The sequence below is a fragment of the Quercus lobata genome, chromosome 11, assembly GCF_001633185.2.
Source record: "Quercus lobata isolate SW786 chromosome 11, ValleyOak3.0 Primary Assembly, whole genome shotgun sequence".
Lineage (NCBI taxonomy): Eukaryota > Viridiplantae > Streptophyta > Magnoliopsida > Fagales > Fagaceae > Quercus > Quercus lobata.
In genome coordinates this window covers 15392558-15406843 of record NC_044914.1, presented here as the reverse complement: position 1 = coordinate 15406843, position 14286 = coordinate 15392558, and positions in this window count along the sequence as shown.

Below are 14286 nucleotides of genomic sequence, written 5' to 3'. Positions count from 1 at the left end.
TATGGAGATTGGCTCAAGGCTAGTGGCCAACGAAATCCAATGGAAGATAAACGAAGATCCAGTAGCTCACCGAAGCATTCTCCGATGAACCCAACCCTACCACTGACGGCGCCGCCCAATCCTAGGATACCACAGTTGACTTTGAGTGTGGAAACCCAAAAAGGAATGCCTTGGGAAGGAAACTTTGACGATGCAATGGCCCACCATGTTCAGGAGAGAATCACAGAACCTAATTTTAAGCATATTTTTTCCCAAGAAAAGCCACAGGACCAAAATTTGACACAACTATCCCACCCCATCTAGAGCAAGTAATTCCAGAAAACATTAACACCCCTTTGCATGGCCATGCAACGTGCCTTGACACTAACACCCTGCATGGCCATCCAATGTGCCTTGACCTCCCACCACAAGGGACTTTGACAAGAAAGTGGACGAAAATATCAAGGCCACAAAACCAAAATATGGACACAACTAAACCACTTATGATTGCTAGGGTGGGACAAAAAAGGCAAAGTGAGGAAGCGCTTAAGACCCCTGAAGTGAGTAATGATGGTGACCAGAAGAAGAGTAAAAACACAGGAGAATTATCTTTTCTTATCCTAACAGCGGTGGAGGTTGGTGCCCAGCTCCGCCGAGTGTAATGATCATCATGAGTTGGAACTGTCGAGGGTTGGGAACCACCATTTAGTTCAAGTACTCACCGACTTGGTGAGATCAAAAGGACCCACAGTCTTGTTTCTCATGGAAACGAAACTGTCAATACAAGAATTGGATCCAATCAAAACTGAGATAGGCTTCAACTCCACGCTAGCTATTCCAAGTATTCGAAGAAGTGGTGGTTTCACCTTGCTATGGAAGATTCTGTCATGGTTGATCCTCAAACCTTTTCTCTTAACCACATTGATGTATACATTTTTGTCCGTATGCAAGAGCAATGGTGACTCACTGGGGTGTCTGACCACCTTGAGGACTAACAGATAAAGGAGACGTGGGCCCTAATGCGACATATCCGGAATTGGACAAAGAAACCATGGGTGTGCATCGGGGATTTTAATGAAGTCCTCTAGTCTAATGAGAAGAAGGGCAGGCTAGCAAAACCGTTGAGTGTGATGCAAGGGTTTAGGAGTGCCTTGCTACATGGTGACCTAGCTGACTTAGGGTATCAAGGTTACACCTATACGTGGCGGAATGAGCGCTTTAGCGATGACTTTGTGGAACAATGTCTAGACCAAGCTTGTGCAAACCCAAAGTGGAGGGAGATGTTCCCAATGGCCAAAGTAACACAACATACAGCCTCATATTCGAACCACGATCCCATTACCTTGAACACCGAGTACGGCAGTAGTAGGCTGAGACGAAGAAGGAAGATGCAGCGGTTTGAAGAAAAGTGTGTGGCACATATGGACTGTGAGAACTTGATTTAGACCTCCTGGACTGAAACTCAACCGAGGGATAGTCTGATGTACTGTTTGTTCAAAAAAATTAAAAAGTGCCAACATGACCTAGTGCAATGGAGTCGTGATGTCTATGGGGATACGAGGACCAAGCTAGGTGCAAAATAGCAGGAACTCCAAGACTTGACAACTACTGACTATGCTCATAACTTGGACCGAATCAACTTGGTACATAAGGAAGTAAATGAGTTTCTTAATCATGAGGAGGTATTTTGGCGGTAGCGTTCTTGGGCTATTTGGCTCCTCGCAGGAGATAAAAACACCAAATTCTTCCTCCAAAGAGCTAGTCAGCACCGAAGGAAAAACCATATAGAGGGGTTGATCAATGAAGATGGGATTTGGCAAACAGAGGAGAATAAAGTGGCTAAGATGGTGGAAGAGTATTATAGCAGTTTGTTCATGATCTCAAATCCGACAAAAATTAGTGAGGTCTTAAACGCTATGGAACACGTAGTAACTAATGGGATAAGGCAGTCACTACTACTACTAAATTTAGAGGACGAAGTACAGGTAGCTTTGTTTCAAATGCATTTGTCAAAGTCACCTGGCTCGGATGGAATGTCCTTATACTTCTTCCAAAAGTTTTGGCATATTGTAGGTACTGATGTAACCTTTGCAGTGATGTCGGTACTCCACCCAGGCTAGTATTTACACAAGATGAATTATACCCACATCGTGCTCATATCGAAGTCGAAAAACCCGAAGCACGTCATTGAATACACACCCATTAGCCTGGGAAATGTGGTCTCTCAGTTGGTGTCAAAGGTACTAGTCAACAAAGTAAAGACCATCCTACCAAATGTTATCTCAGACTCTCAAAGCGCTTTCATACCCGGTAGACTGATTACAGACAATACTACAATGGCTTATGAGATGCTTCATTGCATGCAAAATAGGAGGAAAGGAAAGATTGGCCACATGGCGGTCAAGTTGAATATTAGCAAAGCATATGACCGAGTGGAATGAGATTTCCTTCGACAAATTATGCTCAAAGTAGGACTGCCAGACCAATGGGTGGAATTGGCTATGGAAACGGTGTGAACTGCTTCATACTCAGTAATGATTAATGGTGAGCCAAGGGGACACATCACCCCAACCCGAGGGATTAAGCATGGTAAGCCCCTTTCCCCGTACCTCTTCCTTCTTTGTGCCGAAGGACTGTCTTCGCTAATACAACAAGCTACTCTATCAGGTCAGCTGCACACCATAGCTTCATGTCAAGGTGGAGTATAAGTTTCACATCTTCTCTTCGCCGATGATAGTCTTCTTTTCTGCGAAACTACACCCGGTGACTATTAGAACCTCCTTAACATTCTGGGCTTATATGAAAGGGCTTTAGGGCGAGCCATTAATAGACATAAGTCCTCTTTATTTTTTAGTCAAAATATTAAACTAGAGCTAGGGGTTGCAATAAGGGAGTTGTTGGAAGCACAAGTTATGGCAAATTATGAAAAATACTTAAGGTTGCCAATGGTGGGTGGCAAGTCCAAAGTGAGTACCTTTAAGGAGCTACATGAGAGGGTCACAAAGAGAGTGAAGGGATGGAAGGAGAAACATATCTCAAAGGTCGAGAGAGAGGTGCTAATCAAAACGGTAGCCCAAGCCATACCCACCTACTCCATAAGCTTGTTCGAAATTCCTAGAACTATCTATGACGGGATCAACTCAGCTCTATCCAAGTACTAGTGGGGACAAACTTGGAATGAGAAGAAAATACATTGGATTAATTGGGGTAAGTTGTGTGGCTCGAAGAAGAAAGGAGGAATGGGCTTTTGAAATAACCACACATTCAACTTGGCCATGCTGGCTAAATAGGCGTGGCAGCTGATTAAGGAGACACATTCATTGTTCTACCAGGTGTATAAGGCAAGGTATTTCCCCCATTGCTCATTTATGGAAGCTGAATTAGGCTCAAACCCTTCTTTGGTTTGGAAGAGCCTGCTACAAGCTTAAGATGTAATCCGGGAAGGGTCTGTATGGGAAGCGGGTGATGGGAGGTCCATTGGAATTAGCTCACATAAGTGGCTCCCACACCCTTCATGGTTCAAAGATGGGGTCGTCCGAGATTTGAGAGTATGTGGCTTGATCAATGAGGCGACCTGTAGAGAGGGAAAATTCCCGACCTATCACAAGCTGACACGTCACATTACCAAGTCCACAAAATACAGCCAATTACAGAACACCATGTATTGCTGCTAGGTTTTGCTATCACTATTCAGAAGCCAACAGAAATTTGCCAAGTGTCATGCAAGAGCCAATCACGCATCAGCGCACATGTAAGCGATGACTCAAGCAGCCTCGCACGTGTAAGCGATGACTCAAGCAACCTCGCACGTGTAAGCGATGACTCAAGCAACCTCGCACGTGTAAGCGATGACTTAAGCGGACCAATCAAGCTGTGACATGTGTCACCAATCAAGCTCCGCCACGTGTCGCTCACCCACCCCAAAACTCCTATAAATAGAAGCCTTCCTGAGACATTTAGGGGACCAGGATTCAGAAGTGAAGAAGCTCTGCGAAGATCAAGCCTCAAAAGCCTTCAAGAACTTCAAGAACTTCAATCCCAAAACCGGAGAACATTCGAAGCAGAATCATTCAGATCATCTGCCTAGATCCTAAAGTTTGCGGGAATCAAGCTCAAAGGTCCGAAAACATCAACAAATCACAAATCAGTGAAGCTCTACGGATTCAAGCCTCCAAAGCTCCGAAGAACTTCCACCACAAATCATAAATACAAATTCGCATTTGTGAAACTATTTTACTTGTTTGATTTATTTCAAACTAGAGATTTAGTCGCTTACAAATTCTGGCACGCCCAGTGGGACATCTCTGCCTCTCATCTCATTCTCCTTCAACGAAAGAAATCTTCATCATCTTACTGCCTACTTCAATGGCTTCTAGCAAGAACATTCAAGCTTCAACAATAGCTACTTCGACTAAACTTGGTATGGCTACCACCAACAACTGCATTAGTGCAATCAATTGTAGCCAACCTAAAACAAACAATCAACTTCAATCAACCAAGGAAGCCAAGGTCCGGACAATCATCTCCTTAGACCCTCTTACAAGAAACAAGGTCATCAACAAGGACGTCTCCACCTTGGAACACCTCAAGTATGGGGGCAAATCCCCTTCTTCCTTCACAAGAAGTTGGTCGCACGATTTCTCTCCCATCAAAGGGAACCCAAAAGATGGGATTCCACGTGCTCACATCAAATCACTTTCTTCTTCATCATCTTGGGAAGTTGTGTCAGTCATGATGACTAACACCTCTACCATGGAAGAAAAGATAGCCGAAATGGAACAAAGAGTTGTCCTTCTCACAAAAGCACTTGAAGATAAGGACCTCCAAATTGCAACTTTGATGAACAAGCTCGAAGTGCAAGATCTTGGTGAATCAAGCCATGGTCATAAATTCACATCTACGAAAGATGACGAAGGGAGAGAAATTGAAAACACTCCCCGACGAGAACAATCTACTTCGGTTGCTTCGTTGTCAGTCCAACAATTACAAGACATGATAACAAATACCATCCGAGCACAATATGGAGGTTCTTCTACAAGTTCTCTCACATATTCAAAACCCTACACAAAGCGCATCGACAACATGAGAATGCCAAATGGGTATCAACCTCCCAAGTTCTTGCAGTTCGATGGCAAAGGAAATCCTAAGCAACACATTGCTCACTTTGTAGAAACTTGTGAGAATGCAGGGACTCAAGGAAGCCTCCTTGTAAAGCAATTTGTTCGTTCACTCAAAGGAAATGCCTTTGATTGGTATACAGACTTAGAACCTGAGTCAATTGACAGTTGGGAGCAACTCGAAAGAGAGTTTCTTGACCGATTCTATAGCACACGTCGCACGGTGAGCATGATGGAGCTTACTAATACCAAGCAATGGGAAAATGAGCCTGTCATTGATTATATCAATCGGTGGCGTTCTTTGAGTCTAGATTGCAAGGATAGACTTTCTGAAATATCTGCTATAGAGATGTGCATCCAAGGCATGCATTGGGGACTTCTTTACATCCTTCAAGGGATAAAGCCCCGAACATTTGAAGAGTTAGCAACTCGTGCCCATGACATGGAGTTGAGCATTGCTAGCCGCAGAAGTACAAACCCTCCCATACCTGAGGAAAACAAAAGGGAAGTAAGGAGGAATGATAGGAATGCAAAAGTCAGCCTCAAAGACCCAATGGTTGTTAGCACTGCCGAAATCAAGGTTCCAAGAAGAGGAGCAAAGGCAAATGAAGAACAGCTTGAAGGGTGGCAAAAGAATGAAGTGCGTCGCCTGACCTTTAAGGAACGTGAGCAAAAAGTATATCCGTTCCCCGATGAAGATGTGCCAAACATCTTAGAACAACTATTGCAATTGAAGCTAATTGAATTTCCAGAATGCAGGCGACCAGAAGACATGGGGAAAGTTGATGATCCTAACTACTGCAAATATCATCGCATCATTGGCCACCCAATACGAAAATGCTTCGTCTTCAAAGAACAAATCATGAAGCTTGCCAAAGAAAACAAGATTGATCTAAACTTCAATGAAGTTGTTGGGTCAAACCATGTGACCGTTGCTTGTGATGTATTTCCAACTCTCAGGCAGGGGGCAAACACCATTGGAGCTCACAAGTTGATCGACAATGATGATGGCATAAGAATCGGCCCCATCAATGGGAAGTTCCTTAAACACTTCTACACTTGAAAATCAAGAATTGCTCCTCGGTAAGAGCTTAAACTACCCACTGTAGCGCTGCAAGAGTACATGATGTCTTCCCATTACCCTTCAAAGCGTACCAATAAGGAGAAATTAATCCCACTCTATGTCAACAATTGCGAGTGTGGCGTAGCGGTTGGACGCCCGTGTCACCCTTGAGGCCATCTCGGGTTCGATCAGTGGTGATACCCACTATTACACACTGCGCCCCCTTTTTTGCAAAAACACATAAGAAAAACAAACAAAAAAAAAATAAAAAATCAAAAACAAAAATCTTTTGAACTACGTAATGACTTGATCCCTCTCCGGGGTACGTAGGCAACTTAGTATCTTTTGCTGAGTTCAGTCACGCACTAAAAAAAATTATTGAAAAAAAAAAGAACAAAAAAAAAAAAAAAAAGATCATAAAAAAAAAAAAAAAAAAAAAAAAGATCATAGAAAAAAAAAGGATCATAAAAAAAAAAGGAAATCATCAAAAAAAAAAAAAACTGTTGAACTACGTGATGACTTGATCCCTCTCCGGGGTACGTAGGCAGCTTAGTACTTGTTGCTAAGTTCAGTCACATGAAAAGAAGAAGGATCGCCAGTCAAACTTGAGGAGTTTTCCAACAGTCATCAAGACGCTTTTAAGGTCCTTTCGGTTGGTAAGGCATTGCTCAATAGGATGATCAAAGATCGAAGCAGTAGAAAATGAAGAATGAAATGAGGTCTTCATGGCATTGCTCATTTTCTGTGGCCATCCTCCTACATCTCTGAAGTATACTTTGTATCATTTATCTCCTGGGGGCATCTCCTTGTACCTTCTATCTCTAGGCTGCATCGTCTCTTTTCTAGGTTGTGCCACTTCATAACTCTGAAATTAGAACCACATCATCTCTCTTCTGAGTGGTGTTGTTTCACATCATGTCTCTGAAATCTGAATAACGTCAATTTCTTCCAGAATGATGGTAGATTATATATCTAAAGTCGGTGTGGCGTCATCTCCCTTCTGAGTGGTGCAGCTTCATATCATGTCTCCAAAAGTTGGACAATGTCACCTTCCTCCGGCATCTGAAATTGGTGTTGCATTTTCTCTCCTCCAAGGGCATGTCCATGCAGTGTCAAAGTCTTGGCAGCATTCTTCTTGAAACTTCAAAGTCTTGGCATCTCCTTGCATTTTCAATATCTTGTTGGCATCTCTGAAATCTTGAGGTCTGGCTACAGTGCTATACGCCCTTGATGTCTGAGTAATGTTGCCTCTGAAAATTGCTTTATATGAATGTTAGCACAGCTTCGGCAAATAAAGTGTTGACATAACTTCATTGGCAATATGGGGTGTTGACATGGCTTCATGAATATTGGCATGACTTCTATGCAAATGAAGTTTTGACGTGGCTTCATGAATGTTGTCACGGCTTCGGTAAATGAAGTGTTGACGTAGTTTCAAATCGCAAAGATGCAATGTTGACATGGCTTCGTGAATGTTGACATGGCTTCTGTGCAAATGAAGTTTTGTCATGGCTTCATGGAAAAAATGAACGTTGGCACGACTTCGACGAAAATGAAGTGTTGTCGTGGTTTCATGGCAAAAATGAATGATTGGCACAGCTTCAGCGAAAATGGAGTGTTGACATGACTTCATGGCCTCGGCGCAAATGAAGTGTTGACGTAGCTTCATGGCATGGATGAATGTTGTCACGACTTTAGTGCAAATGATGGTATGACTTCAATACAAGTGCAGGTGCGAATGGAGTGTTGTGATGGCTTCATGACAAAAATGAAGTGTTGTCGTGGCTTCATGATAAAAATGAAGTGTTGCCGTGACTTCATGGCAAAAATGAACGTTGGCATGGCTTCAGCGAAAATGGAGTGTTGACGTAGCTTCAATGGCAAAGCTGCAATGTTGGCATGGCCTCGGTATAAATAAAGTGTTGACGTGGTTTCATGGCAAAGATGAATATTGTCACGGATTCGACATGGATGAAGTATAGATGTGGCCTCAATGCAAATAAAATGTCGAGGCAACTTTATGACGAAGATGAATGTTGGCACGAATGAAGTGTTGACGTTGCTTCATGACAAAGTTGAATGTTGGCACGACTTCAATACAAGGACAGATGCTGGCACGGCTTCGTGATAAAAACTCTTGATACGGCTACGTTACAAAGACTTTTGAAATGGCTGCGTTGAAAAGACAAGTGTTGGTGCAGCTTAATTGCCAAGGAAAGCATGCTACATAACAAAAACAAGCAACAACAAAGAGCTTATCAGAAGAAAATCTCATGATACCTCAAAAAAAAAAAAAAAAAAATTCAAATCAGTATGAATAAAGCAAGTCATAAAAGAAAAAAAAAAAATATATATATATATATACACATATATATGTAAATATAAATAATAATAATAATAAAAAAAAAAGAGGGAGAAGAAGAGAAAGGCATAATTTCTCTAAGTTTAGAGAATTATGCTACCCACCAGAGATGCTGCTTGTGTAACTCAATGCATACTACGCTGGCTTTATATAGAAAACTTCTGAGAGACAAGACAAAAAAAGGAAAAAGAAAAAGTACGCAAGTCATTAAATGCTGCGACTGAACAATTGGAGCTCAAAGTCGGATTTTGCAAGCTCAAATGCACTCAAAGTCCAGGAAAGCTGCACCGAATTTTGAAAATAAAAGATGGCATTTAATGCAGAGAAACAAAAAATGGAGGCTCTGCACCTACCTTTTGACCCTCAAGTCTAAACGCAGTCATCCTCCTGACAGAGCAGCCAGTGTGTAATGGACTAAAAAGTCTAAAATGACAACAAGTCCAACAATGCGGTTCCCCATTCCAGATTTCTACAATTTCTGACAAGATTTTATAAAAAATCAACCCACAGAAATCTTCCATGGACTCTGATGAACAACACTCAGAAAGATCTGCAGCAACGGATCCACCACAAAATTAGACCAAAAGGCCATAGTCCAACAAAAACCCGCGGCATTCCCTTTCAGATTTGTGAAAATCCAGACCTCATTTCACAAAACTGACCCCACAGGGCCCTTAAACGGACTTCGATCTACAAAACCCAGAAAATTCAAGCCCAAAAACAGTTACACGCGCCACCACGCGCCGCCCCGGATTCGCGAAGACCAACGGCCTAGTCTTTCAAATCTGTGAAAATCTGCCGATTATTTTCGAAAACTGATTGTACCATGGTCTTTTACGGCCCTATACCTACAAAATCTGAAATTTTCAGCTCCAGAAAGTCTACCACGCGCCCACACGCGCCGCCGGAATGTTCGCCTCAACGAACACGCGCCTCCATCAGAGCACACGCGCCGGAAGTTCACTCAAGCGTGTCGCACGTGCCACACGCGTCCAGAGTGGTGACGTCATCCATGACGTCACCATCCACCACGGTCTGACCCGGTTTGACCCGGATCCGAACCCAAAAAAAAAAAAAAAAAAAATCAAAAATCAAAAATTTCATAACAGACCTGTCCCACTCAATTTTTCGAGTACATTCCGATTTTGGGACCCATTTCTTCATTCGAGGCTCGAAAATTGTGCAAACATCCAATTTCCAAAAGGTTGACTTTTGTGCAAATGTTGACCAAGCGTCAAAATTTTTAAGATAGACCTATCTTACTCAATTTTTCGCGTACATTTCGATTTTGGAGTCCGTTTCATCATTTGAGACTCGAAAATTGTACAAATGGCTCAAATTCCAAGACAATTGACTTTGATGCTGAAATCAACCTAAAGTCAAAATTTTCAAGTCACACTTGCCTTTCTCAATTTTTCGTGTACATTCCAAATTTGGGGTCTGTTTCTTCATTTGAGAATCCAAAATTGCTCAAATGGTGTGATTCTACAACTGTTGGCTTTGAAGTGAACTTTGGCCAAGAATCTAGACATTCGAGCAAAACTTATCCTGTTCGGACTTTCTCAAAGATTCTGATTTTGAGATCCACTTATTTTGGATTTGGTGATCACCAATCAAACCCATATCTTTGAAGTATTGACGATGTCCAAAACTTAAATTCCTGAGATCAAAATTTGAGATTCATCCATTTAATTGGGATCTCCTCAGGGTTATTCTCCAGACTTCATCAAAACTTCTCTCTCCAAATATAAATGAACTCTCACAAGTGTGTCAGAACTTGAGGTTACACTGGGTCATTAATTCAATCTAACATTCTCATTCGGTGCCTACCATTCCCACCTACCATTCCCATCTACCATTCTCACCAAAAATTCTCAACTACCATTCTCAACTACCTACCTACCATTCTTCATCTCTCTACTATAAATAGGAGGGCCGGGTTCATCAAAAACTCATCCAAAAAAAAAAACCCTGAATCATGAAATGAAGATTTGCCTCTTTCAGATTTTCAAATCCTCCTTTTCACAACCATTTCTCACTATGATCTTATCATTCTCAACACCTAGCAACCGATTTTGCTTCATAATCGGTTTGAGATCAGCCCTCCCATGGTTCGGTCGAAACCCTATTTACAACATCATTGCAGTTTTGAGATCCAAACAAACTTTATTTCTCCACTTAACGACCACCTTTGTCCATAAAATTACTCGTAACAAGGTCTGCATTGCGGTTCCATGTTTCCTTGGACTTGGTTGGCCAGGAAATCCAAGTCCAGCAGAAGCACCCGTTCCTAACCTCAGGGCTCCTGTAGTCTCTTTCCAATTGCTTGGTCTTCCAGCAGGAGCAGTAGTTCGGAACAAGCAGCAACTTGACTGGTTTCTAGGGCCAGAATCACAAGTTAGCTCCATCTTTCATTTTTCTGTGCTTTTCCAACAAGTGGCAGTAGGTGAAGATGGTAAAAAAGTGTTGGGGTATCCTACAAATTGTTTTCCATCAACACTTAAAACAACCTCCAAGGTGCCAGCTCATCAGAATTCAGCCTTTGGTGCCGGTAAATGGTCATCAAAGCCTTATTCCATGTCCCCACTACTACGGGACCTAAAGGTCATCGTTGCTGGTACCTCAAAATTTACTTTCTAAAATTACTCCAACTTAAAATCAGCTTGAAGAATTTCAGAAGGTACTCTTCTGAAATTACTTCAACATAACATCCGTTGGCATGGTCCCATCACACAGGCACATTCGGTTACTTGCTGCCAGACCCCATGCAACACACAGTCAGTCCCATATCCAAAGGTGTACTTCCCATAAACATCTACACCAGAAGGGTCCCAGTATACAGGGCCAGCACCATGATAGTGTATGCTTTGCCCATTTGCTTTGCTTCATCTCCGTCTTCTTTGTGATCTTCTGAAATAACTTCACCAGAAGTTCTTAAGAACACGAGGCTAGCACCATGACCCTGCATGCTGTACCCAGCCACCATTCTCTCATCTTCCCCATCTTCAACATCTTGTGATCGCCGCCAACGATCCAAAATACTCTCCTGAAAGTACTTCAACTTAATCTCTGCTAAGAAAGCTCCATCACGCAAGTACGTTCAAATACTTGCAGGCCCTTTTTCGGTCTCATCAAAGCCTTTCATATGGGTAGGTCTACTCTTCGGAAATTATCTCATCCTTCTGAAAGCTCCACCACCTTCAACAGCTCCACCACCTTCAACAGCTCCACTACCTTCAACTACTTCACTTAAATAGTCAAGTACCAAAAATCCATTTTTTTTTTCGAAACTCATTCCCACACCACACTCTGAAACTGTGTGCGTGAACGAGTCTCGAGGGGGCATTTGTAGAGAGGGAAAATTCCCGACCTATCACAAGCTGACACGTCACATTACCAAGTCCACAAAATACAGCCAATTACAGAACACCATGTATTGCTGCTAGGTTTTGCTATCACTATTCAGAAGCCAACAGAAATTTGCCAAGTGTCATGCAAGAGCCAATCACGCATCAGCGCACATGTAAGCGATGACTCAAGCAGCCTCGCACGTGTAAGCGATGACTCAAGCAACCTCGCACGTGTAAGCGATGACTCAAGCAACCTCGCACGTGTAAGCGATGACTTAAGCGGACCAATCAAGCTGTGACATGTGTCACCAATCAAGCTCCGCCACGTGTCGCTCACCCACCCCAAAACTCCTATAAATAGAAGCCTTCCTGAGACATTTAGGGGACCAGGATTCAGAAGTGAAGAAGCTCTGCGAAGATCAAGCCTCAAAAGCCTTCAAGAACTTCAAGAACTTCAATCCCAAAACCGGAGAACATTCGAAGCAGAATCATTCAGATCATCTGCCTAGATCCTAAAGTTTGCGGGAATCAAGCTCAAAGGTCCGAAAACATCAACAAATCACAAATCAGTGAAGCTCTACGGATTCAAGCCTCCAAAGCTCCGAAGAACTTCCACCACAAATCTTCAAATACAAAGAACATTCGAAGCAGAATCATCCAAACTATCTGCCTAGATCTCAAAGTTCACTGGAATCAAGCTCAAAAGCCTCCAGAAACCTCAAACAACCACAAATCAGTGAAGCTCTACGGATTCAAACCTCTAAAGCCCCGGAGAACTTCCACAACAAACCTTCGAAGACGACGAACGCACGAAGAACACGAAGAACGCACGAAGAACACGAAGAACACAAAGAACACGAAGAACAAAGAATTTCTAACAAGCTCATAGCCAGAGATTCCTTGTAATTCTGTTCCAAAAATCTTCGATCCATTCTTCAGCCAAATTGAAGTATATTGGGTGTTCGAGTCAAAATCACATTACCACAAATCCAATCAACAAATCTTTTAAGGAGATCGAATCAGAGGATAACTCTTTTGTAATCACAGAGAATTGTACCACACAATCATCAATACAAATTCGCATTTGTGAAACTATTTCCACTTGTTCGACTTTATTTCCAAGCAAGAGATTTAGTCGCTTACACGACCCACTAGTGGGACTGGAGTATTCTTGCTGCCACCTTCACTCGAGCCACAGTGGATTACATCCTAAGGATTAGGGTGGGGACAGAGAACATAAGGGATAAGTTGATGTGGAAGGAAAATAAGCTTCAGGAGTTTACGGTAAAGACGACATATCAAGTGGCCCTCTGGCTCAGCCACCCCCACTCTGGGGAGCACTCCTTCTCCTCCAAAGATCAACGCTTGTGGAAGAGGCTGTGGTCCCTAAATGTCCCTCCGAAGGTTCAGACTTTTATGTGGAGAGCGTGTTGCAATATTCTCCCTACGAAATTCAACCTTGCCTGGCAAAAAGTGCAGATTGATCCAAAGTGCTCATTTTGTGGATTGAAAGATGAAACAACCGAGCATATTTTATGGGAGTGCTCATTTGCCTAGAATCTATGGGATTTGGCAGGGCCGGCCCAAGCGTTTCCAAGACCTAAGGTGAAATTTTCAAATGGGGCCTTTGTGTTATCACTTAAATAATATTTAACTAGCATTTTATATAATGATTTTATTAAAATCCATTCTTTTTACTCTTTAATTTTTTTTTTTTATATGGAGAAAATGCTAAAGTTATATCAAATTTTACTACAAACTGGTGTTGTAATGAATGTGATCAATGACATGGGGCTTACAAAAATACTAGAAATATTATAAAATTTACAACATGAGAATTACGAAGATATATCACCAATCACAAATATTCATTCAAAAATACATTCAATAGTTTGTTGAAATCTATCTATTATATTCATTGTCACATCAAATTATAAAATTTATGGAGACCACCACGCACCTTTGGTGCAGTAATTACTCCATAAGTATAAGTTTTTGTGGGGTGTGGGGGGCAATGACCAAGATTTAAGTATCTAGAAGAGAGTTTCACACACATATACACTTAGATTAGGCTATTGTATAATTTTTATCTTGTATAAAATAATTAAATAAATAAAAGTTATGTAGTAAAATTTATAGTATTTTTAACATTTTCCTAATTGAATTACTTGTGATTAGTAACACGTCTATCTCTAGCATTACTTAATTCTTTGAGCCTTCTTAATAGTGAAAAAAAATGTAAACTAAAATGTTTTAATATCTTCCAAAAATATTTATATATAAAAAATAAATTAAAAATTAAAAAAATTTGCCCCCAAATTTGGGGCCTTATCTAGTAAGGGGCCGTAGGTAATGGCCCAATTGGCCTAAGCCTAGGGCCGACCCTGGGCTTTGGTTCAGGGTAAACTAAAGAAG